Below are 23,541 nucleotides of genomic sequence, written 5' to 3'. Positions count from 1 at the left end.
GAAAGGAGCCCGATGCGTAGAAGGAAAGTGTCGCAGTAACCTTTACCTCAATGGGCAGTACGGTCCTGATGGTGCTGATAGGCTGCAGATCTCCCTTGATGAGCTGGCAAATCTCATCGATGACCTCCTTTCGGAAGCGCAGCCTCCTAAGGCACGTGTTCTCGGACAAGTTCATGTATGATTGCTTTTCGCTGTAAGTTCGCCAGGTGTAAGGTTTCTTCCTACGCAGCAGTTTGCCATCTCTTTGATTGGGCACATAATACTCTTCAATATACCTTCTCCCATTTTCAGTCTGCAGCATGTGATGATTCATCAATAATGGTAGAGAAGTTACAGACCTCATCACTATTGCTATAAATGCTCTAAATTTTGTCCTCAATAAATAGAAATGTGAGCAGATGATTGCCAAAGAGTCAGTAAGGCCCTTAAATTAACTCACAAATTAATTCTCCTCATAAACCCCTTCTTCAAGCAGCCTCTCACTTCCTCCGACGTTCAAAATGGCGTCCCTAGTGCCGAGTCCTGCCGAACAGTGCCAGTCGGGAGCAGCTTTTCTCCAGCAATCTCCAGTGATCTTCTCAGCGAGCGATCAGCCCGGCGATGTGGTGAAAGTTGCGCTGGGCGATTACCTCTGCGATGTGAAATTCTTGTGTGCCGGAAGTTGGGTCGGTGATCTTTGGGTGATGTTTCGGCCCAAATTTCCACTTTTAAGGTAAAATGGGTGATAGCCTACCTATTTGGGCGATAGATGGGCGATAGCCCATCGATCATCATGAGAATGTCCAGCCCCATGGATTTTCAGACGAGAAGCATATCGCCCTCTAACTGTGGGGAGGAGGAGCGGTGCCAGGTTGGGTTGAGAGGGGGGACTACTTCTTAGGAAGTCCTCCGGAGTTGAGGATGACTTGCTTCCACACTAATTTGAGTTCCAAGATGACTGGTGAGACCAATGCAGGATCTACAGACTCTGTCACAGGTGGGGCAGGTGGAGGTTGAGGAGACGGACAGGTGCTTGATTTGTCATACGCTCCTCCCGTTATTTCTACTTCACTTCCGCGTGCTCCCGGTGAAGAGACCGACTCTTGGGAATCCCGTGCCCAAGACCGTTCAAAGTGTTTGCCGCCTTCGCAGGTGCTTCTCCTCCACTTTGAGCAGTCTTGGGCAAGGGATTCCCAGAGTTGGTAGTGATGTTACTTTTTTTCAAGGAGCCTTTTTGAGGGTGTCTTTGAAGCATTTCTCTGTCCTCCTGGGGCTCGCTTGCCACGGTGGAGCTCGGAGTAGAGTGCTTGCTTCGGGAGTCTTGTATCAGGCATGCGGACAATGTGGCTCACCCACCAGAGCTGGTTGAGCGTGGTCAATGCCTCAATGCTGGGGATGTTGGCCTGAGAGAGAACACTGACGTTGGTATGCCTATCCTGCCAATGGATTTGCTTGAGGGGGAGTAAAGGAAAGAGTATCGGTATGAATTGGGAGGGTTGGAGAGGGAGAAGAAACCTCTGTGAAGCTGGGTATGAATTGGGAGGGTTGGAGAGGGAGAAGAAACCTCTGTGAAGCTGGGTATGGTGGGGGGGAAAGTGACTGTTGAGGTAGCTTTTGAAGGAACTGGATTTGGTTGGACTTTTGAAAACCCAAATGTCACTGTTTGTTTTAAAAATCCTATGAAAATGTGTAATTTAACCAAAATAAATCTCTCTAATGTAAAGAAAAAAATTCTAGAGAGCATATGCCCCTGGGCCCACCTAGAGTTGTGACACCAGTTGGTATAAGTTGTACTTTGTAAGTAGCGTATAAAATTCGAGGTTAGCTGCCTTTGGCCTTGACACGAAGATTCCATGTGCAAAAAAGATGAGATGCAAATCTTGTTATTTGCTTGAGGCATTTTTGTAAATTAAAATGAATGAAAGTGTTTCTCTTTGTGTAAGGGTCGAAAATCCAGTGCTACACAAAAAAAAAGGCACCCGGTAACAAGGAAACAGAGCATGGGACCATTCCATACACCCTTTTAATCGAACTTTAGCCAAGGCAAGCCGCAGGAAGAAAGGCAGGCTGGGAAGGATGTCTGTGGCCAGACACTTTGTGAATTCGGGGGCCACAGGCAAGCTGAAAAGCGAGCCAATCCCGGGAAAGTGCATCCTGGGCCGGCCAATCAGTGAATCGAGCCGGGCCAGAAGCAGGGAAATCCTCGACCAATAGGGAATACTCGGCCCATTTTGTAAAGGACAGCTTACCTGGATCTAATCAAGGAGAAGGGCCCATCACCAGCCCATTACCCATGTACATAAAGACAATAGGAAAGGCCAACACCTCGGTGCATCCTGACTCTGACACAATAGCCAGCCAAACTATCAGACACCGAGGTGCACAAGAAACAATGCTTTACCTTAACATCTTATCCCCACCTCGACTCAAACAATGAGACACTGATTCAGTTTGGGCGCGACAAAGGCCGGAGTTGAACCGGGTATAAAGGTGAGAGCTGGCAGCACTTGAAGAACACAGACAAGGGGACCTGGTGGCACCTCGAAGGAAGAGAGAGGGACTTAGCCTCGCAAAAGAATGACCCAGGCTAAAGAACTTCGGAGCGGCCAAAGACAACTGCCACCAGTGGGCCCAGACTCCATCCGTGTGCTGAACCAGCGACCGAAAACCAAGGGAGAGGAAAAGGGGGCAGGGCCCAACCTTGCCCTGAGCAACCGAGCCGCACACCAGGACCGCGCTCCGAGGCCCACCGACTGGACAACCGATGACCGAGGTGACCGGGGGAGGCAACATTCACCCCAGTCTACACCGACAACTCACCCGACCGAAAAGAAACACAACTGCGAGCCCATACAACCTCCGAGGATAACTGGAGCAAATCCGATTTAAGGTGGGACCCACTATACCCGTCAAAGGAAACTGTGAGTATCACCCTGGAGTCTTCTCCCAACTGTCAGCTTAGGCTAGTTAGGTGTAAAGGAGGGGGTGGGTGATAGAGTGGGTATAAGGATTTTAAACTTGTGTAGAATTTCGTTGTGTCCGTTTCTCCCATGAACTTTTTTTTCCTCTTAGTTCAAAGTGGTTCAACAGGCTAGTGCGTCGACCTTGGGGGCTCGCACCACTTTTATTATGTGTGTATTGGTTTTGTGTTGTCTTTAGCAACTTAACCTTGTTTAAACGTTCAACTGGGTTTTAATAAAGTAAGACTTAACTGACTTTTCCAGGAAAATTTCTTGTCTTTTGCATCTGAGTGTTTTATTGTGGGAAGATCATTATCCACCTAAATTCTGAGGTCAGAACCAGATAGGGGTACAGGACGCCTCAAAACGTCAAGGTTGCGATTGGGTATAAGCAGCCTCAGACCTATTGATGGTATCAAACATATCACTAAGCTGTAATTGGGTATAAGCTGATGATAGCAACTCAAAGCACTGAAGGTTGCGCCCGGTCACAAGCAACAGTAGAAGGAAAAACCCCTACATTTGTAACAGTTGATTTGTTGCATTGGAAGAACAATATTTTAAAATCTAATGAAAAGTAAGTCATTCCCAATTGGCAAATAGGTTTAAATAGTATTGATTAAAATTTGCTTCCTTTAAGTTAGAAAAAACTGTAATGCCATGTTCGCTGCAGATTTCAAAATATTGGAAAATGTGCCAAATAAAGTCAAGTATAAACATCTGCGTGTCGTAGAATCAGAACCATTCAGCACAGAAGGAGACCATTCGGCCCATCGTGCCTTTGCTGGCTCTCTGAAAGAGCTATACAATTAATCCCACTTCCTGGGGTAGTGCTGGACAGGCTAATGGTACTCAAGGTAAACAAGTTCCCTGGTCCTGAAGAAATGCATCCCAGGGTATTAAAAGAGATGGCAGAAGTTATAGCAGATGCATTCATTATAATCTACCAAAATTCTCTGGACTCTGGGGAGGTACCAACGGATTGGAAAGCAGCTAATGTAACGCCTCTGCTTAAAAAAGGGGGCAGAAAAAAGGCAGGTAACTATAGCCGGTTAGTTTAACATCTGTCGTGGGGAAAATGCTTGAAACTATCATTAAGGAAGAAATAGCGGGACATCTAGATAGGAATAGTGCAATCAAGCAGATGCAGCATGGATTCATGAAGGGGAAATCATGTTTAACTAATTTACTGGAATTCTTTGAGGATATAACGCTAGAGGTGTACTGATTGATGTGATGTATTTAGATTTTCAAAAGGCATTCGATAAAGTGCCACACAAAAGGTTACTGCAGAAGATAAAGGTACGCGGAGTCAGAGGAAATGTATTAGCATGGATAGAGAATTGGCTGGCTAACAGAAAGCAGAGAGTCGGGATAAATGGGTCCTTTTCGGGTTGGAAATCGGTGCTTAGTGGTGTGCCACAGGGATCGGTGCTGGGACCACAACTGTTTACAATATACATAGGTGAACTGGAAGAGGGGACAGAGTGTAGTGTAACAAAATTTGCAGATGACACAAATTTAGTGGGAGAGCGGGTTGTGTAGAGGACACAGAGAGGCTGCAAAGAGATTTAGATAGGTTAAGCGAATGGGCTAAGGTTTGGCAGATGGAATACAATGTCGGAAAGTGTGAGGTCATCCACCTTGGGAAAAAAAACAGTAAAAAGGAATATTATTTGAATGGGGAGAAATTACAACATGCTGCGGTGCAGAGGGACCTGGGGGTCCTTGTGCATGAATCCCAAAAAGTTAGTTTGCAGGTGCAGCAGGTAATCAGGAAGGCGAATGGAATGTTGGCCTTCATTGCGAGAGGGATGGAGTCCAAAAGCAGGGAGGTCCTTCTCCACTGTACAGGGTATTGGTGAGGCCGCACCTGGAGTACTGCGTGCAGTTTTGGTCACCTTACTTAAGGAAGGCTATACTAGTTTTGGAGGGGGTACAGAGACGATTCACTAGGCTGATTCCAGAGATGAGGGGTTTACCTTATGATGATAGATTGAGTAGACTGGGTCTTTACTCGTTGGAGTTCAGAAGGATGAGGGGTGATCTTATAGAAACATTTACAATAATGAAAGGGATAGACAAGATAGAGGCAGAGAGGTTGTTTCCACTGGTCGGGGAGACTAGAACTAGGGGGCACAGCCTCAAAATACGGGGGAGACAATTTAAAACCGAGTTGAGAAGGAATTTCTTCTCCCAGAGAGTTGTGAATCTGTGGAATTCTCTGCCCAAGGAAGCAGTTGAGGCTAGCTCATTGAATGTATTCAAGTCACAGATAGATAGATTTTTAACCAATAAGGGAATTAAGGGTTACGGGGAGCGGGCAGGTAAGTGGAGCTGAGTCCACGGCCAGATCAGCCATGATCTTGTTGAATGGCGGAGCAGGCTCGAGGGCTAGATGGCCTACTCCTGTTCCTAATTCTTATGTTCTTATATTCTTATGTTCTTATGTTCTTATGTCTTTACCCATAACCCTGCAAGTTTTTCCTTTTCAAGTATTTATCCAATTCCCTTTTGAAAGTTACTATTGTATCTACTTCCACCACCCTTTCAGGCAGTGCGTTCCATTGTATAGCAACTCACCACATTAAAAAAATTCTCCTCATCTACCCTGCAGCTTTTTTGGCAATCATTTTAAATCTGTGTCCTCTGGTCATCTAGCCTCCTGCCAGTGGAAACAGTTTCTCCCCATCTAAGGAAAACAATCCCAGTTTAACTAATCTATCCACGTAACTGAGAGCCCTCATCTCTGGAACTATTCTGGTTAATCTCCTATGCACTCTCTCCAAGGCCTTGACATCCTACTTAAGGTGTGGTGACCAGAATTGAACCAAATCCTCTTGCTGAGATCTAATCAGTGATTTATAAAGGTTTAGTCCCCAAACCCCCTGGAAAAAAAAATCTTGTTTCATCAACACTTAGGTTTCCCATCAAGTTTTCATGTGTTGTTTTCCCCCTCCAGTACAACAACAACTTATTGCATTTGTGTAGCGCCTTTAACAAAGAAAAGCACCCCAAAACTCTTCACAGAGATGTATTCAAATGAAGAATGATGTGAAGGAGTATCAAAAGGGAAAAAAAAGACTGGCATTTATATAGCATCTTTTACGGCCACCAGAAGTCCCAAAGCGCTTTATAGCCAATGAAATATTTTTGAAGTGTAGTCACTGTTGTAATGTAGGAAACACGGCAGCCAATTTTCACACAGCAAACTCCGACAAACAGCAATGTGACAATGACCAGATGATCTATTGTTGTTATGTTTATTGAGGGATAAATATTGGCCAGGACACTGGGGATAACTCCCCTGCTCTGCTTTGAAATAGTGCTATGGGATCTCTAACATCCACTTGAGAGAGCAGACGGAGCCTCAGTTTAACGTCTCATCCGAAAGACAGTGTTGTGCATGCATGTCTACTATGTTATGATGTACTGTAACACTGAATGTACCTTCATCCGGTACATACCTTATGTGTACACCAGAGAGTGCTGCTGCTGGAGACCTAAGGATTACCTGTACACTGCAGGTAACTCAGTATAAAAGGAAGCTCACCTCGTAGTGTCCTCACTCTAGGAGCTGCAATAAAGGACTACAGTCTTCACAGTTTAAGTACCATACCCCTGCCTCATTGAGTCATTAACAGAGTGCCTACATATACAATAACTGGCGATGTGGTCACGAATTACACGCATAACATGTCGAATCAGCAACTTTCAACAATTCACCGATGGGAAAGATCGGGACGCCTTCGTGGAAAGGTTAGAACACTTCTTCATAGCCAATGGCCTGGATGGGGACTCACCGGCCACACTGCTGAACAAGCGCAGGGCCATCCTGCTTAGTAGTTGTGGGCCCACTATCCATGGCCTCGTCAGGGACTTACTAGCCCCAGCAAAGACAACAACCAAGAGCTATGGGGAACTTGTAACCTTAATACAAGAGCAACTAAAACCCAAAGAAAGCATCCTCACAGCCAGGCACCGGTTCTACACTTACCGGCGACCCGAAGGCCAAGAAATTGCTAAGTATGCTGCAAATTTAAGAAGATTGGCTGCAATGTGTGATTTTAACAAAGCACTAAGGTATATATATGTTATCGGAATCGGCCACAAGGGTCTCCTCCACAAACTGCTCTCTGCGGACATCATAATCACCCTGCAGAAGGCAATTAAAGTGAGCCAGGCCTACATGATTTCGGTCAGCGACTCCAAGCGAATGATGACCCACACCCAGGTCTTTAAACTAATGAGCGCAGTGAACCGAATGGCGACTTCTAAAAGGCAGAAATGTTGCCCCGAGTCCCACAACCCTGAGTCCGCCAAATGGGGCCAACCCGCGAACCCCAGGCTGGCGCTATGGAGGAAACAACAGGGCCCATCAGTGCCGCTACAAAGACTATACCTGCAAAGGCTGCAATGCGAAAGGTCACCTTCAGAGAATGTGCAGAAAAAGCTTTCTCACCACATCGCTGAAGAGTTGGCTGATCACCGGGGCTCTGACACAGATGAAGACGAAGCTGCTCAACCCCTGGAAGAAGAGTATGGAATTTATACCTGCTCCACCGAAAGTTCCCCGTGGATGATGGAAGTAAATATCAATGGAGTTCCAGTTTCAATAGAGATCGACACAGGGGCGAGCAAGTCTTTGATAAGCCAGACAAGCTTTGAAAAACTTTGGATCATCCCACCAAATGACCAAAATTGTCTCCTGTCCGGGCGAAGCTGCTCACCTACACCAAAGGTAAAATTCCAGTCGTTGGCAGCATGGACGTCCCGATCTCCCAGGGCGGCGTGATGAACAAACTCCCCCTGTGGATCGTTGCCAGCGATGGTCCAACGTTGCTGGGAAGAAGTTGGATGAAGCAGGTCCAAGTTGGTCGAAGTGACGATGGCCTCCGGGCTCCAGCAATCGACATCTCACGCAGTCCCGAACATGGATCCATCGCTGCACTTAGAAATCCCACCATCCAGCTCAACTGCCCGGCGATGACTTCACAACACCGTGGCGAGATCACCCAAACCGAACGTCCAGACTTCACTTTCCGGGCCATGGCAGGACTCCAAGGGAAATTATATTGTCGAAAAAAGTGGATTCCCGATGTTTGTGGCTGAACCTGAGAAGGAAAAGATCACCACAGCCTACCTGGAGGAGAGCGAGAAGATGGCGGCCGCACCACGAAGCGAAGAACCTAAAATCAAAATGGCCGCGACCAGACCACGAGGGGCAGCGTTGGAGGAGCGACACGTGGCACCGAGCGGCGAACCGGATTGGAAGGCCCCCTTAAAGGAGACCGGTAATCCAAAGAATTTAAAGGGACATTTCACTCTAAAGGTGACAAGGACTTTAAAGTTAAAAATGCAGTTAGCGAATGCAGGTATGATAATGCAATGTGGAATTGTGATGCCGGAGTAACTCATGAGAAAAATGTAATGAATGCTTGTGTAAGTGCTGTTAAGAACAAGTTTGTAATGCTTAATGATGATGATATAAATTTTAAAATGACTAATGTAACCTTGTATGGAGAGACCGAGATACAAGAAAGTGATGTAAATGCTGTAAGTAACAATGTGAACAGAGATAACAGTGTAGATTCGACTATGTATGATCGGAGCCAATGTGTCATGTATACAGGAAGTAGACTGTTAAAAGACACTGGGTTCTACAGGGACAATGTAAATCCCAGACGAATCCCCCCGTGGGAGACCTCCAGGTCCAGCGGGCTACCTGACCATGTAGCCTGGACTTTTGGGACAAATGTGATGCCCCAAGAAGGACACACACACACCCAGTGGGAACAGAGCCACTGCAGGGACAGCGGTCAATGAGCAGCACAGCCACCACCACTGGCAACATGCCGCAGATCGGCCCTACATCCCCTGGCCACCAGGGCCAACACCAGGAGCGAGAGGTCTGTACCCTCCAGCTTTCCTGGCGGACCCTGGGATGACCAGACTTTCATCACCAATGGAGGACAAGGAGCCTACACACCACTACTTACCCACTCTACAGAATACGTACCCTACCCACTACACCGGCTCCCCCACTGAGGGATCCCACAACAGTGACACCCACATGATCTGTGTGTGAGGCGGGGGGGAAATTTATGAGGCCAGCCTCAAGCACAGAGATCACACATCTGGCACCCACACAACCCTCACCACAACCTCCCACAGCCCACTACTGATCACTTCCCCAGGTCATGGCAATAAGAACTTGAAAAATGCTTAGGGGAGAGTGTTGTTATTTATGCATGCCTACAATGTTATGATGTATTGTAACACTGAATGTACCTTCACCTTGTACATATCTTACCTGTACACTAGAGGGAGACCTAAGGGTCACCTGCACACTGCAGGTTACCCAGTATAAAAGGGAGCTCACCTCTTGGTGTCCTCACTCTAGGAGCTGCAATAAAGGACTACACTCTTCACAGTTTAAGTACCATACCCCTGCCTCGTAGAGTAATTAACAGTGCCTACATATACAATAGTCAGCACCTCCGACAGTGCAGCACTCCATCAGCACTGCACTGGAGTGTCAGCCTAGATTTTTGTGCTCAAGCATCTGGAGTGGCACTGAAACCCACAACCTTCTGACACAGAGGCGAGGTGCTACCTGCTTTAAAAAATGTTTTATTGAACATTAAAAACATTTGCAACATTTTGATCATTCCATTGTATCATACAAATCCATTCCAGCACTCTGCACAGCCATTACTCCACCACAATAAACCTGAAGTTTAATTTGTCTCCCGCAACATATATTAATCAAATGTACTTTAAAAATTGATCATAACATACTATCTTTAAATTCCTTTTTGAATAAAACATCCACAGAGCTTTATAATGATCTTTGAGCTTATATTTCAACAACTGCTCAAACTTCTTCTCACCCCTCAGTCCGTTCACGTTAATTGAAACCAATGTAATCAGGGCTCCTAATAAAGGAAGTGTGCCTGATAATTCTCCCATCATTTAAACTCAGGCCCTTCCCTACTCTCATGCTCATTCTCAACTTTGCGGGCAGGGTGCAGGGTAAGTGTAACCACGTCAAAGAAAGACGGGGAGTCGGACATCTTGGGGAGCAGGAGGGGGCAAGACAAGAAGAGGTTGCAGGAGGCAGGAGCCTTAAAGGGGCAGAAAGACAAGAGCGGGGAGACAACGACACCAGAAGGGCTTCTCCTGCAGCCTCTGGCTCTTTTTCACCTCCTGTTTGAACATTCCCTGCAGTTTCAGCCTCGTCTTTACATTAGGTTTGGGCCGAGGGGTGGCTCCTTATCCCTCCTTCTGCCCCTCACCAAGCTTTCCCTTTCCACATGATGCCACCCTACTTCCATATTCCCCTCTTACTGCTCACTCTCGAGCACGTCTGTTACCTTCTGTTCCTGCACTCCATCTGATAAATAACCTTCCTTCGAGAGTTTTCCTGCTATCACAGTTTCTCCAACAGTGCCAATCACTTTGGCCTCATCTCCACTGCTGACCCTTGCTCCCATTTCTTCTCTCACTGGGACAATGGTGTGTCTTCACCTATCTTGCTCCCTTTTGGAGTCTCCCTGCTTCCATCCTGCTGCCACCTCTGCTGTCTTTGTCCTTTTCCACTGTACTTGGTGTGTTTTCCACTATCTCCATCCTGTTCTCTGCTCCGAAATCTTCTGCCTCTTCCTGCGCTATTTTCTCCTTCCATTTGACGGCTGTGTCCTCTGCCAGCTCCGCTCCTCCGGCCGCTTCACTCACACCTCCTGCTCCTTCTCCCATCTTCTCGTCACTCAAGGGGCTTACTTCTGCCTCACACTCACATTGGGTAGGGCCTGTGTGACACACCCCAAAGCTCTCCACCCTGCAGTTCCAAAAGATCTGTCCAGACTCACCGCTGTTGCAACAGTACAGGTCTGGACAGCTTCTTACAAGAAGGTCGTGTCCAGACAATAACAGCAAACATTCACCTGGTTGTCACACAGTACCTGGATGTATATGCACTCCTTCCATTGTCTGGAATTTCATGCTATATGGTAATGACTTCACCCCCCCATGGGAACTACACCTTTACATAACCGGTTCCATCTGCTACCCGCATTCCTGGATAGTATCTCCTCTTTATTGCCGAGAAAGTTTTAATGCCCCACAACTACCACCACTTCTTCAGAATACAGCAGAGCTATGTGCAAGATCTTATCTCCAACCTTCAAACTCAGTAAAAGTCTTTCCAACTTCTCTCGGCCACTGACCGTCACCTTGAACCCAACATTCGACTTTGGTCGGCAGGCAAAGCATCTTCCCTCGTCTCAGTCCTCACGTACCGCCTGGATAATATCCCAAGCTTGTATCTCCTTATCTTCGCACTGAACCAACACCGTGTTTTCCTTTCCAAACCTCCTGGGATCCTGGCCCGGATCTTTGGGCCTTTTGTTTTCTCTTCTCCCAACATTTTCTCCCCTGATTAAATTCATCCTGGGAATATTGTCCTCTGAGGGGCCCGGCACTCCGAGCTGCATGAAAAATGCAGGGAACAGCACCAGCCCTTCTACATGGCCTTCGTCGACCTTACAAAAGCCTCTGTTTCAGATGCCCCCAAAAGTTCATCAGCATCCTCCGCCTGCTCCACGACAACATGCAGGCTGTGATCCTTACCAACGGATCCATTACAGACCCAATCCATGTCCGGACCAGGGTCATCGCCCCAACCCTCTTCTCAACCTTCCTCGCTGCCATGCTCCACCTCACAGCCAACAAGCTCCCTGCTGAAGTGCAACTAAACTACTCAACCAGTAGGAACTTGTTTAATCTTCGTCTTCTCCAGGCCAGGTCCAAGACTATCCCAACCTCTGTCGTCGAGCTACAGTAAGCGGATGACGTCTGCGTCTATGCACATACAGAGGCTGAACTCCAGGACATAGTCAGCGTATTTACTGAGGCGTACTAAAACATGGGCCTTACGCTAAACATCTGCAAGACAAATGTCCTCCACCAGCCTGTCCACACAGCTCAGCGCTGTCCCCCCATTCATCAAGATCCACGGCGCAGCCCTGGACAATGTGGATCATTTCCCATACCTCGGGAGCCTCTTGTCAACAACAGCGAGATTCAACACCGCCTCTGTGCGCTAGTGCAGCCTTCGGCCACCTGAGGAAAAGAGTGTTTGAAGACCAGGCCCTCAGATCTGCCACCAAGCTCATGGTCTACAGAGCTGCAGTAATACCCGGCCTCCTGTATGGCTCAGAGACATGGACCATGTACAGTAGACACCTCAAGTCGCTGGAGAAATACCACCAACGATGTCTCCGCAAGATTCTACAAATTTCCTGGCAGGAGAAACGCATCAACATTAGTGTGCTTGACCAGGCCAACATCCCCAGCATTGAAGCACTGACCACACTTGATCAGCTCTGCTGGTCAGGCCACATAGTTCGCATGCCAGACACGAGACTCCCAAAACAAGCGCTCTACTCTGAACTCCTTCACGGCAAATGAGCTAAAGGTGGGCAACGGAAACGTTACAAGGACACCCTCAAAGCTTCCCTGATAAAGTGCAACATCCCCACTGACACCTGGGAATCCCTAACCAAAGATCGTCCTAAGTGAAGGAAGCGCATCCGGGAGGGCGCTGAGCACCTCAAGTCTCATCGTCGAGAGCATGCAGAAATCAAGTGCAGGCAGCGGAAAGAGCGTGCGGCAAACCTACCCTTTCCCTCAACGATTATCTGTCCCACCTGTGACAGGGACTGTGATTCTCGTATTGGACTGTTCAGCCACCTAAGGACTCATTTTTAGAGTGGAAGCAAGTCTTCCTTGATTCTAAGGGACTGCCTATGATGATGATGATGTTTATGGACCAACCAGGCCCTAAAACCTGAACTAAACAACCCAAAAACCAACCACCAACTTTTCCCAAACTCACTCGAACTCCCTGCAATAATCAAGCACCCAGCAGCACTTGCTCACTCCTAGCCCCTCCTACCTGGAGATTTTGACTCACTGAGCCACAACTAACACACACTTACTGCTTAATTTACAACCCTGTATTCCCAAAATACTTTCAGTCCAATTATTTGTTTTTACCTGTCGTAAATACATACTCAGGATCATTTTTGAGTTGTCAGCTTTGTAAAAAAAAATGAGTACGTTTTTGCTAGTTTTCTAGGTTTTCAAGGTTGACATGTATGCGTTTTGCTTTACAAGAAACCATTAATGTATATCGTGGGAAATGGCAGTAGATTCCTCGTGGCACCGAAAGATTCATGTCAATGTCCAATTAAAACAAATATATAAATGGGGGGGTGGATTCTTTTGCTTGTCCTGCGGGGTTAACCAACGCCTCACGACTCTTTGCCTTACCCTATCCTGGAACCAATGTGCCACAGTATTCAGTGCATATGCCCCAACATTTGATGCAAAGGATGAAGCTAAAGAAGGTTTTTATTCCAACCTTGAAACATGCCTGTCCCGCGTCCCCACGGGCAACAAATTGATCCACCTCGGTGCAATGTTTGTAAACTTGTAATGTTGTAGCTCCACACTGTGGATGTGGATGTATTGTGTTACTGCAACTAAAGGTGAATAAATGAGTCAGCTGACCAGAAGCTTCCAGAACTTCTGAGATGCTGTCTGCCATTATAGAAAGCTGTGTGTGTTGTGCTCTGTGAATATATCACATTTGGCGATGAGATGGGATTTTTCAGATGATATAAAGCTGAAATTTTGTTGGAGAAGGATTCAGCCAGCCGACAGAGAGACTTTGGAAGCTTCTCTGTCTTTGGAAATAGCTACAAAATCCGAAGTAAAAAGAACGAGCACACTATCTGCACTGCAGAGACAAAATGGCAGAACCCATAGCAGTAATGGGACATTTAGATGAATATAAATGTGACCAGGAAAGGTTTAAGGCATATGTGGACCGGCTAGAAATGTATTTCACTGCAAATAATATAATTGAAGTTCCAGAGAATGCTGATCAGAACCGGGCTGTGTTGGAACTTAAGAGAGTGATTTTCTTATTTGAAGCGGGTCCAGAATTGTATGAAACACTGATAAATCTGCTTGTGACTGCCGAGCCAAAGGACACAACACTTACAGAGATTGTAATGAAGCTGGAGCAGCACTACAACCCCAAACCATTAGAAATTGCTGAAAGCTATTGTTTCAGTATACAATATCAAAAGGCTGATGCAAATATCAGTGAGTACATTGTAGCATTAAAAAAGCTATCTATTCACTGTAATTTCGGAAACTTTCAAAACCGAGTATTGCGGAACTGTTTTGTTTGTGGAATGAAAAATGATGCGATCGGAAGAAAGTTATTGACAACGGATGACTTGACTTTTGAGATTGCTTGTCAGACAACGAGGTTGATGGGCATGGCCGAACAATATTCCCGAGAATTTCATAATAATTACGGTCGTCAGTCAACAGAGGTGAATCGCCTGCAGATTCAAAGTAAAAGGAGGTGGGGGCCCAAAGTCTCAGAAACTGGAAATTCTAACAGAGCACCAAAGTTGTGCTATAGGTGCCCTGGACAACACATTGCTCAAAGTTGTCCATATGTGAAGGAAGAGTGTTTCTTCTGCAGAAGGCATGCCGACTGACGGGTAAACCAGTTTTCAAAGCTATGAGTCCAGTTTTCAAAGCTATGAGTAGAAATCCCCAGAGACTACATAGCATGGAAGAACAATAACACGACGAGGAGATGTTAGAGCTACACGTCATCAGGAACACGAGGTTAACGGTGAGGGATTCGAAAAGTAACAAAATCCACATAGATGTTGCGGGATTGAAGATACCAATGGAAATCGACACGGGTGCATCCGTGAGTGTAGTACCGGAGTCGCTATACCTTGACAAATTATGTGATTTCTCATTGGAGAAATCCAAGATGGAGCTGCAAGACTACTCGGGAGAGAAAATTCCTGTGGTAGGTCATATCACCGTACCGGTGAAATACAAGGATCAATTTCAGAACTTGCCTCTAATAGTAGTGAAAGGAGACAAGCCTGCCTTACTATGAAGAAATTGGTTGAGATCACTGAAGCTGGATTGGAGTGAGATTTTCCGTGTTGAAATGAGATTTGCATCAATGGATGATGTTATCAAGAGTTATCCAAAGATGTTCTGTGAAACGGGCAGTCCGATCCAAGGCTTCAAGACAAGTGTCAGGGTACAGAAGCATGCTAGATCGATTTACTACAAGCCACGTTCCATACCATATATACTCAAGGAGAAAGTTGAGCAAGAACTCAAAAGACTAGAGACTGAGAACATTATTTCTAAGATAGATGTAATTGGGCTACACCCATTGTTGTTGTACCTAAGTCCAATGGTAAGGTAAAATTGTGTGGTGATTATAAAGTAATCGTAATCCAGGTTCTAGAGAGTAATGTCCCCAATACATTGCCAAATATAGAAGATTTGTTCACAACACTGACAGGTGGTCAGATCTTCTCAAGGCTGGATCTTACGAATGCCTACTTACAGCTGGAACTAGATGAGGAGTCTAAGTCATGCTTGAGTATAAATACTCATCTCGGCCTACATCAATTTAATAGGCTATCGTTTAGAGTGTCGTCCACCCCTGCCATATTTGAAGGGGTGATGAACAAGATTTTGAAGGGATAATATGTTATTTGGATGACATACTAATTTCAGCACCACATAGGCAAATTCATAATAGCATATTGAATGAGGTCCTCAAACGGTTAGAGAAGCACAGAGTACGAGTGTCTCCTTGTAAGTGTGACTTATTTAAAAACTCCATGGAGTACTTAGAGTAAACTGGATGCAATCAGAAATGCACCCACTCCCAAGAATGTCACTGAACTTCGATCATTTTTGGGTCTTTTGAACTATTATGGGAAGTTCCTACCAAATTTGGCTACAATATTACATACACTGAATGAACTATTGAAAAAACAGGTCCATTGGAAGTGGTAAAAAGAATGCAATACAGCATTTAAGGAGTGTAAAAGCAAATTGGTAGAGAACACCATGTGAGTTCACTTTGACATATCTAAGGAGATTAAGCTAGCATGTGATGCCTCTCCGTATGGAGTTGGGGCAATAATCTCTCATGTATTATGTAGTAGGGAGGAGAGACCAATTATTTTTGCTTCATGCACTCTCAGTGCCAGTGAGAGTAATCATGCGCAAATCGAAAGGGAAGCTTTGGCATTAATATTTGGGGTCAAGAAGTTCCACAAATACTTGTATGGTCGTAAGTTTACCATCATTATGGACCATAAGCCCCTAATAGCAATCCTCCATCCAAAATCCCCAATTCCAACATTAGCTGCAGCCCAAATGCAGAGATGGGCTTTGATTTTGTCAGCATATACATATGATACTGAATACAGATGATCAGCTGATCACGGTAATGCTGATGCTATGTCTAGATTGCCTTTCCCATCACAAGTTACACCAGATAGGGAAGAAGTGTTTTATTTTTCATACATTGATGAACTGCCAGTCACAGCTGAAGAGATTGGTAGAGCAACCAAACGTGACCCAGTGATGTCAAAGGTATATGATTATGTTGCAAATGGATGGCCAAACTAGCTAACAGACAAAGATATGCATCCAATCCTAATTCGTAGGAATGAATTATCAGTCGATAACGATTGTATCATGTGGGGTGCAAGAGTGGTTATACCAATTAAAATACCAGGTCCAAATGATTAGGAGACCTCCATGACCAGCACCTGGTATTGTGCTTGATCAAGAGTTTTGCACACAGTTATTTATGGTGGCCAGGTCTTGATAAAGAAATAGGGTACATAGTGAGTCATTGAACGACATGTCAATCAGTAAGCAAGCAACCACCATCAGTACCATTACAGCCATGGAAATAGCCTCCCATGGTGTGGCAAAGGCTACATATTCATTTTGCTGAGTTAGAAGGACAACAATTGTTCATTGTGATTGATAGCCATTCGAAGTGGTTGAAGTGTTTCCAATGTGGAAAATAACAACAATAAAACATTAGACATTTTATGAAGATTATTTTCTTCATTTGGCCTCCCAGAAGAAATTGTTTTGGATAATGGACCACAATTCCGTTCAGAAGAATTTGCACAGTTCACGAGCATAAGTGGTATGAAACATACCAAGGTTCTGCAGTATCACCCTGCTTCGAATGGTGCAGCAGAGTGCATTGTGCAAATTGTAAAATGTGCCCTCATAAAACAAATGTTGGATCCAAATCCAAAGAAACGACAATTGTCATTGGATCACAAAAAGCCTAATTTTCTAATTACATATCGTAATACTCCTCATACAACTATTGGGTAGAACACCAGCAGAGTTGTTCCTAACAGCCACGAACCAGATTCCCATTGTTAAAACCAAATTTGGCACAGTCCGTAGAAGAGACACAATTGAGACAGAAAGAGAATCATGATAGAGGTACAGTGAAAGAGAGAAGTGTGAAATTAAATCAGAAGGTGAGAGTGAAGAATCACCATAAATGGGTAAAGTGATTACTAAGAAGAGTGGTGAAGATATGTGGTCCTCGCACATATTTGGTCAAGATGTTTGACAATGGATAGGTTAGGTTTGTTCATATTGATCATATTTTAACTACAGACATGGAAGGAGTTGAAGGTGGGAATGATTCAATTATTTCTGACTCATCAGAGAATTATGATACTCCAGTATCATATCCTACATCTAATGTACTGGAAACAAATCCAAGAGAAAATCAGAATTTAAGTCTGAGTCCGAGTCAGTAAAATGATGAGGAGATTCAAGAACTAATAGATCGTAAGCGCAGAGCATTTCTGAGCCTCAAGCAACAACCCAACTCAGGAGCTGCAAAGCAATGGTGCAGACGGCTCAAGGCTGAGGTCAACAAAAAAACCCGGGACCTAAAGAACAGGTGGTGGATGGAGAAAGCACAGGAGATACAACAACTGGCCGACAGCCACGATATGCGAAGATTCTTCATTGCAGTCAAGGCCACCTATGGTCCAAACTTCTAAGGCCCCACCCCACTCCTGGCCAAGAATCGGGAAACACTTATCAAGGACACCGAGGCTGTCAGGTCCCACTGGAAGGAGCACTTTGAAGAGCTCCTCAATCGAGACTCTGCCTTTGACTCGAGTGTTCTCAACTCCATCCTGCAGCATGTGACCCGCCACCTCCTCAGTGAAACCCCAACGCTGCACGAGATAGGCAAAGCCATAAAATAGCTCAAGAATAACAAGGCAACAGGTGCGGATGGAATTCCTGCTGAGGCACTAAAGTATGGCAGAAAGGGCTGTTGGCACGGATACATGACCTCATCTCTCTCATTTGGAGAGAGGAGAGCATGCCGGGTGATCTCAGAGATGCAGTCATCGTGACCATCTTTACAAAGGAGGATAATCCGACTGTGGCAATTACAGAGGAATCTCCCTGCTATCAGCCACTGGGAAGGTTGTCGCTAGAGTTCTCCTCAACCGTCTTCTCCCTGAAGCCAAGGAGCTTCTCCCGGAATCACAGTGCGGATTTTGTCCCCTACGGGGCACAACGGATATGATATTTGCAGCACGACAGCTGCAGGAAAAATGCAGGGAGCAGCGCCAGCCATTATACATGGCCTTTTTCATCTTACAAAGGCCTTTGCCACTGTCAACCATGAGGGCTTATGGAGCATCCTCCTTCGTTTTGGATGCCACCAAAAGTTTGTCAACATCCTTCACCAGCTCCACGATGACATGCAAGCTGTGATCCTTACCAGCGGTTCCATTATAGACCCAATCCACGTCTGGACCGGGGTCAAACAGGGCTACGTCATCGTTCCAACCCTCTTCTCAATCTTTCTTGCTATGCTCCACCTCACTGTCAACAAGCTCCCCGCTAGAGTGGAACTAAACTACAGAACCAGTGGGAAGCTGTTTAACCTACGCCGCCTCCAGGCCAGGTCTAAGATCACCCCAACTTCAGTCGTTGAGCTGCAGTACGCGGACAATGCCTGCGTCTGCACATAGTCTGAGGCCGAACTCCAGGATATAGTCGATGAATTCACTGAGGCAGATGAAAGCGTGGAGCTTACGCTTAACAGCCATAAGACAGAGGTCTTCCACTAGCCTGTCCTTGCCGCACAGCACTGCCCCTCCACCAGTCATCAAGATTCACGGCATGGCCCTGGACAACGTGGATCATTTCCCATACCTCAAGATCCTTTTATCAACAAAGGCAGACATTGATGTGAAGATTCAACATCGCCTCGAGTGCGCCAGTGCAGCCTTGGCTGCCTGAGGAAAAGAGTGTTCGAAGACCACGCTGTTATATATGTGGATTTGTATTTACTCTGTACAGCCAGCCATAGACTCATCCCCTGGAGTCCCAAGGGATCCCATAATCCCTTGGGAGCACAGGTATTTAAGGAGGTTTCACAGGTTGGAGAGGCACTCTGGAGACCTGCAATAAAAGACTAAGGTCACACTTTACTTTGAGCTCACAGTGTTCAGTCTGACTCTTTCTCCTTCCACAACATAGGCCATCAAATCGGAGGGAGATGATTGGAAAACTTTTGTGGAGCGACTCGACCAATACTTTGTGGCCAATGAGTTAGATGGGGAACAGCGTGCTGCCAAAGGAAGGGTGATCCTCCTCACCGTCTGTGGGGCACCAACATATGGCCTCATGAAGAATCTGCTCACTCCAGCGAAACCCACGGAGAAATTGTACGATGATTTGTGCACACTGGTCCGAGAGCATTTGAACCTGAAGGAAAGCGTTTTGATGGCGAGGTACCGGTTCTACACCTACAAGAGGTCTGAAGGCCAGGAAGTGGCCAGTTATGTCACCGAGCTAAGATGTCTTGCAGGACATTGTGAATTTGAAGGACATTGGAGCACATACTCAGAGACTTTTTCATACTTGGGATTGGCCACAAAACCATACTCACAAAAGCGAAGCTCTCAACACACAAGTGCTGCTACAAGTACTGTGAACAAAGTGATGTTATTTTCAAATCGTAATATACAGGGCAGGTCACACATACCTGTAGCTGCACATCTGCAGATGACTCAGAGTCCACCATCAAGGGCAATGAATGCAAGTCCATTAACACCTTGTTGGCGCTGCGGGGGTGATCATCATTTCCATTCATGCCGATTCAAAGAGTACGTTGGCAAGGGCTGTGGAACAATGGGACACTTCCAACAAGTGTACAGGCGAGCTTCTAAGCCTGTTAAACCTGCAAACTACCATGTTGCAGAGGAGGACAGATCCAAGGAGGATCATGACGAACCACAGCCTCAGATAGAGGATGCAGAGGTACATGGAATGCACACATTCACCACAAATTGTCCCCCGATAGTGCTGAATGTTGAACTAAATGGAATGCATGGTGTCAATGGAGCTGGACACAGGCGCGAGCCAGTCCATCATGGGCAAATGGTTGTCGTGCTACAAGGCCTCAAGGCCAGTCTTAAATCCAGTTCGCACAAAACTAACAACTTACACGAAAGAACTGATTCCTGTAATTAGCAGGAATCTACCATAAAGGTCTCCTACAATGGAGCGGTGCACAAGTTGCCACTCTGGGTGGTACCGCGCGATGGTCCCACGCTGCTCGGCAGGAGCAGGCTGGGAAAGATACGCTGGAACTGGGACAATGTCCGAGCGCTGTCGCCCGGTGACGAAACTTTGTGTGCCCAGTTCTTAAACAAATTTACTTCACTGGTCAAACCAGGCATCAGGAAATCCCAAGGAGCAAAAGTGCAGATCCACCTAATTCCAGGGGCGCGACCCATCCATCACAAGGCGAGAGCAGTACCGTACATGATGAAAGAAAGGGTAGAGATTGAGCTAGACCGACTGCAACGAGAGGGCATCATTTCACCGATCGAGTTCAGCGAGTGGGCCAGTCCTATTGTTCCAGTCCTCAAGGGAGACGGCACTGTCAAAATCTGTGGCGATTACAAAGTAACTATCAATCGGTTCTCCCTGCAGGACCAATACCCACTACCAACGATCTCTTTGCAACACTGGCGGGAGGAAAGATGTTCATGAAGCTGGATCTGACTTCAGCCTACATGATGCAGGAAGTGGCGGAATCATTGAAGACCCTCACCTGCATCAACGCGCACAAGGGTCTTTTTGTTTATAACAGATGCTCGTTTGGAATCCGATCAGTGGTGGCGATATCCCAGAGAAACATGGAAAATTTACTGAAGTCGATCCCACACACCGTGGTCTTCCAGGATGACATCTTGGTCACAGGTTGGAACACAGTCGAGCTCCTGCAGAACCTGGAGGAGATTCTTAGTCGACTCAACCGCGTGGGGCTCAGGTTAAAACGCTCGAAGTGTGTTTTCATGGCGCCTGAAGTGGAGTTCTTGGGAAGGAGGATTGCGGCGGAAGGCATCAGGCCCACCAATGCGAAGATGGAGGCAATCGAGAAAGCACCGAGGCCACAGAACGTGACAGAGCTGTGTCGTTTCTGGGACTCTTGAACTACTTTGGTAACTTCTTACCGGGTCTCAGCACATTGCTAGAACCACTACATGTCTTACTACGAAAAGGGGCGGATAGGTTTGGGGCAAAAGCCAAGAAAATGCCTTTGTAAAAGCGAAAAAATTGTTATGCTCAAATAAATTGCTTGTGTTGTATGATCCATGTAAGCGTTTGGTACCAGCATGTGATGCGTCGGCATATGGCGTCGGGTGAGTAGTGCAACAAGCTAATGATTTCAGGAAACTGCAACCAGTTGCTTATGCATCCAGGAGTCTGTCTAAGGCTGAGAGAGTCCACAGCATGATTGAAAAAGAAGCGCTAGCGTGTGTCTATGGGGTATAGAAAATTCATCAAATACCTGTTTGGGCTAAAATTCGAATTGGAAACTGACCATAAGCCACTTATATCCCTGTTTTCCGAGAGTAAAGGGCTAAATACCAATGCATCGGCCCGCATCCAGAGATGGCCACTCACGTTGTCTGCATACAACTACGCCATCTGCCACAGGCCAGGCACAAAAAACTGCACCGATGCTCTCAGTAGGCTGCCAGGGGTGGAAATGCCGCAGCCCGCAGATCTAACCATGGTTATGGAAGCATTTGAGAGTGAGCAATCACCCGTCACTGCCCGGCAGATCAAAACCTGGACAAGCCAGGACCCCTTATTATCTCTAGTCAATAGTTGTGTGCTTCACGGGAGCTGATCCATTGTCCCAGTAGAAATGCAGGAAGAGATAAAGCCGTTCCAGCGGTGCAAAGATGAAATGTCGATACAGGCAGACCGCCTTCTGTGGGGCAATCGAGTAGTGGTCCCTAAGAAGGGCAGAGACACCTTCATCAATAACCACCATAGTACCCACCCAGGCATCGTAATGATGAAAGCGATAGCCAGATCCCACGTGTGGTGGCCCGGTATCGATGCGGACTTAAGAGTCCTGCGTTCACAGATGTAATACACGCTCACAGTTAAGCAATGTACCCAGGGAGGCACCACTAAGGTTATGGTCTTGGCCCTCCAAACCGTGGTCTAGGGTACACGTTGACTATGCAGGCCCGTTCTTGAGTAAAATGTTTCTTGTGGTTGTAGACGCTTACTCCAAGTGGATTGAATGTGAGATAATGTCAGCTAGCACATCCGCTGCCACCACTGAAAGCCTGTGGGCCATGTTTGCCACACACGGCTTACCCGATGTCCTGGTGAGCGACAACGGGCCATGTTTTACCATTGCTGAGTTCAAAGAATTCATGACCCGTAACGGGATTAAACATGCCACATCTGCCCCGTTTAAACAAGCGTCCAATGGTCAGGCAGAGAGAGCAGTGCAAACCATCAAGCAAGGCTTGAAGATGGTAACTGAAGGCTCACTGCAGACTCGCCTATCCCGAGTCCTGCTTAGCTACTGCCCACTCACTCACTGGGACCCCACCTGCTGAACTGCTCGTGAAAAGAGCACTTAAGACGAGGCTCTCGTTAGTTCACCCTGATCTACTTGAACAGGTGGAGAGCAGGCGGCTTCAACAAAGTGCATACCATGATAGCGCATATGTGTCACGTGAGATTGAAATCAATGATCCTGTATTTGTTTTAAATTATGGACAAGGTCCCAAGTGGCTTCCCGGCATTGTCGTGGCCAAAGAGGGAAGCAGGATATTTTTGGTCAAACTTTCAAATGGACTCATTCACTGGAAACACTTGGACCAAATCAAACTCAGATTCACGGACTACCCTGATCAACCCACCTTGGACCATACTTTTTTTTATCCCCCAACATAGACACCAATGGCAACCGGCACCACAGTTGACCATGAAGCAGAACCCATCATCCACAGCAGCCCTGCAGGTCCCAGCACACCAGGCAGCCCAGCAAGGCCAGCTGCACAGCAGCCCAGCGAGGGCCCAACAAATGATTCAACAATACCAGCTTTCACACCGAGATGATCAACCAGGGCAAGAAGGCCCCAGATCGACTCACATTGCAAATAGTTACACTTTTGACTTTGGAGGGTAGTGTTGTTATATGTGGACTAGTATTTACTTTGTACAGCCACTAGAGGGCTCATCCGCTGGAGTCCCAAAGGATCCCATAATCCCTTGGGAGCACAGGTATTTAAGGAGGTTTCACAGGTTGGAGAGGCACTCTGGAGACTGCAATAAAAGACTAAGGTCACAC

The sequence above is a fragment of the Pristiophorus japonicus genome, chromosome 1 (genome assembly GCF_044704955.1).
Source record: "Pristiophorus japonicus isolate sPriJap1 chromosome 1, sPriJap1.hap1, whole genome shotgun sequence".
Classification (NCBI taxonomy): Eukaryota; Metazoa; Chordata; class Chondrichthyes; family Pristiophoridae; genus Pristiophorus; species Pristiophorus japonicus.
This window is presented reverse-complemented; position numbering follows the sequence as displayed.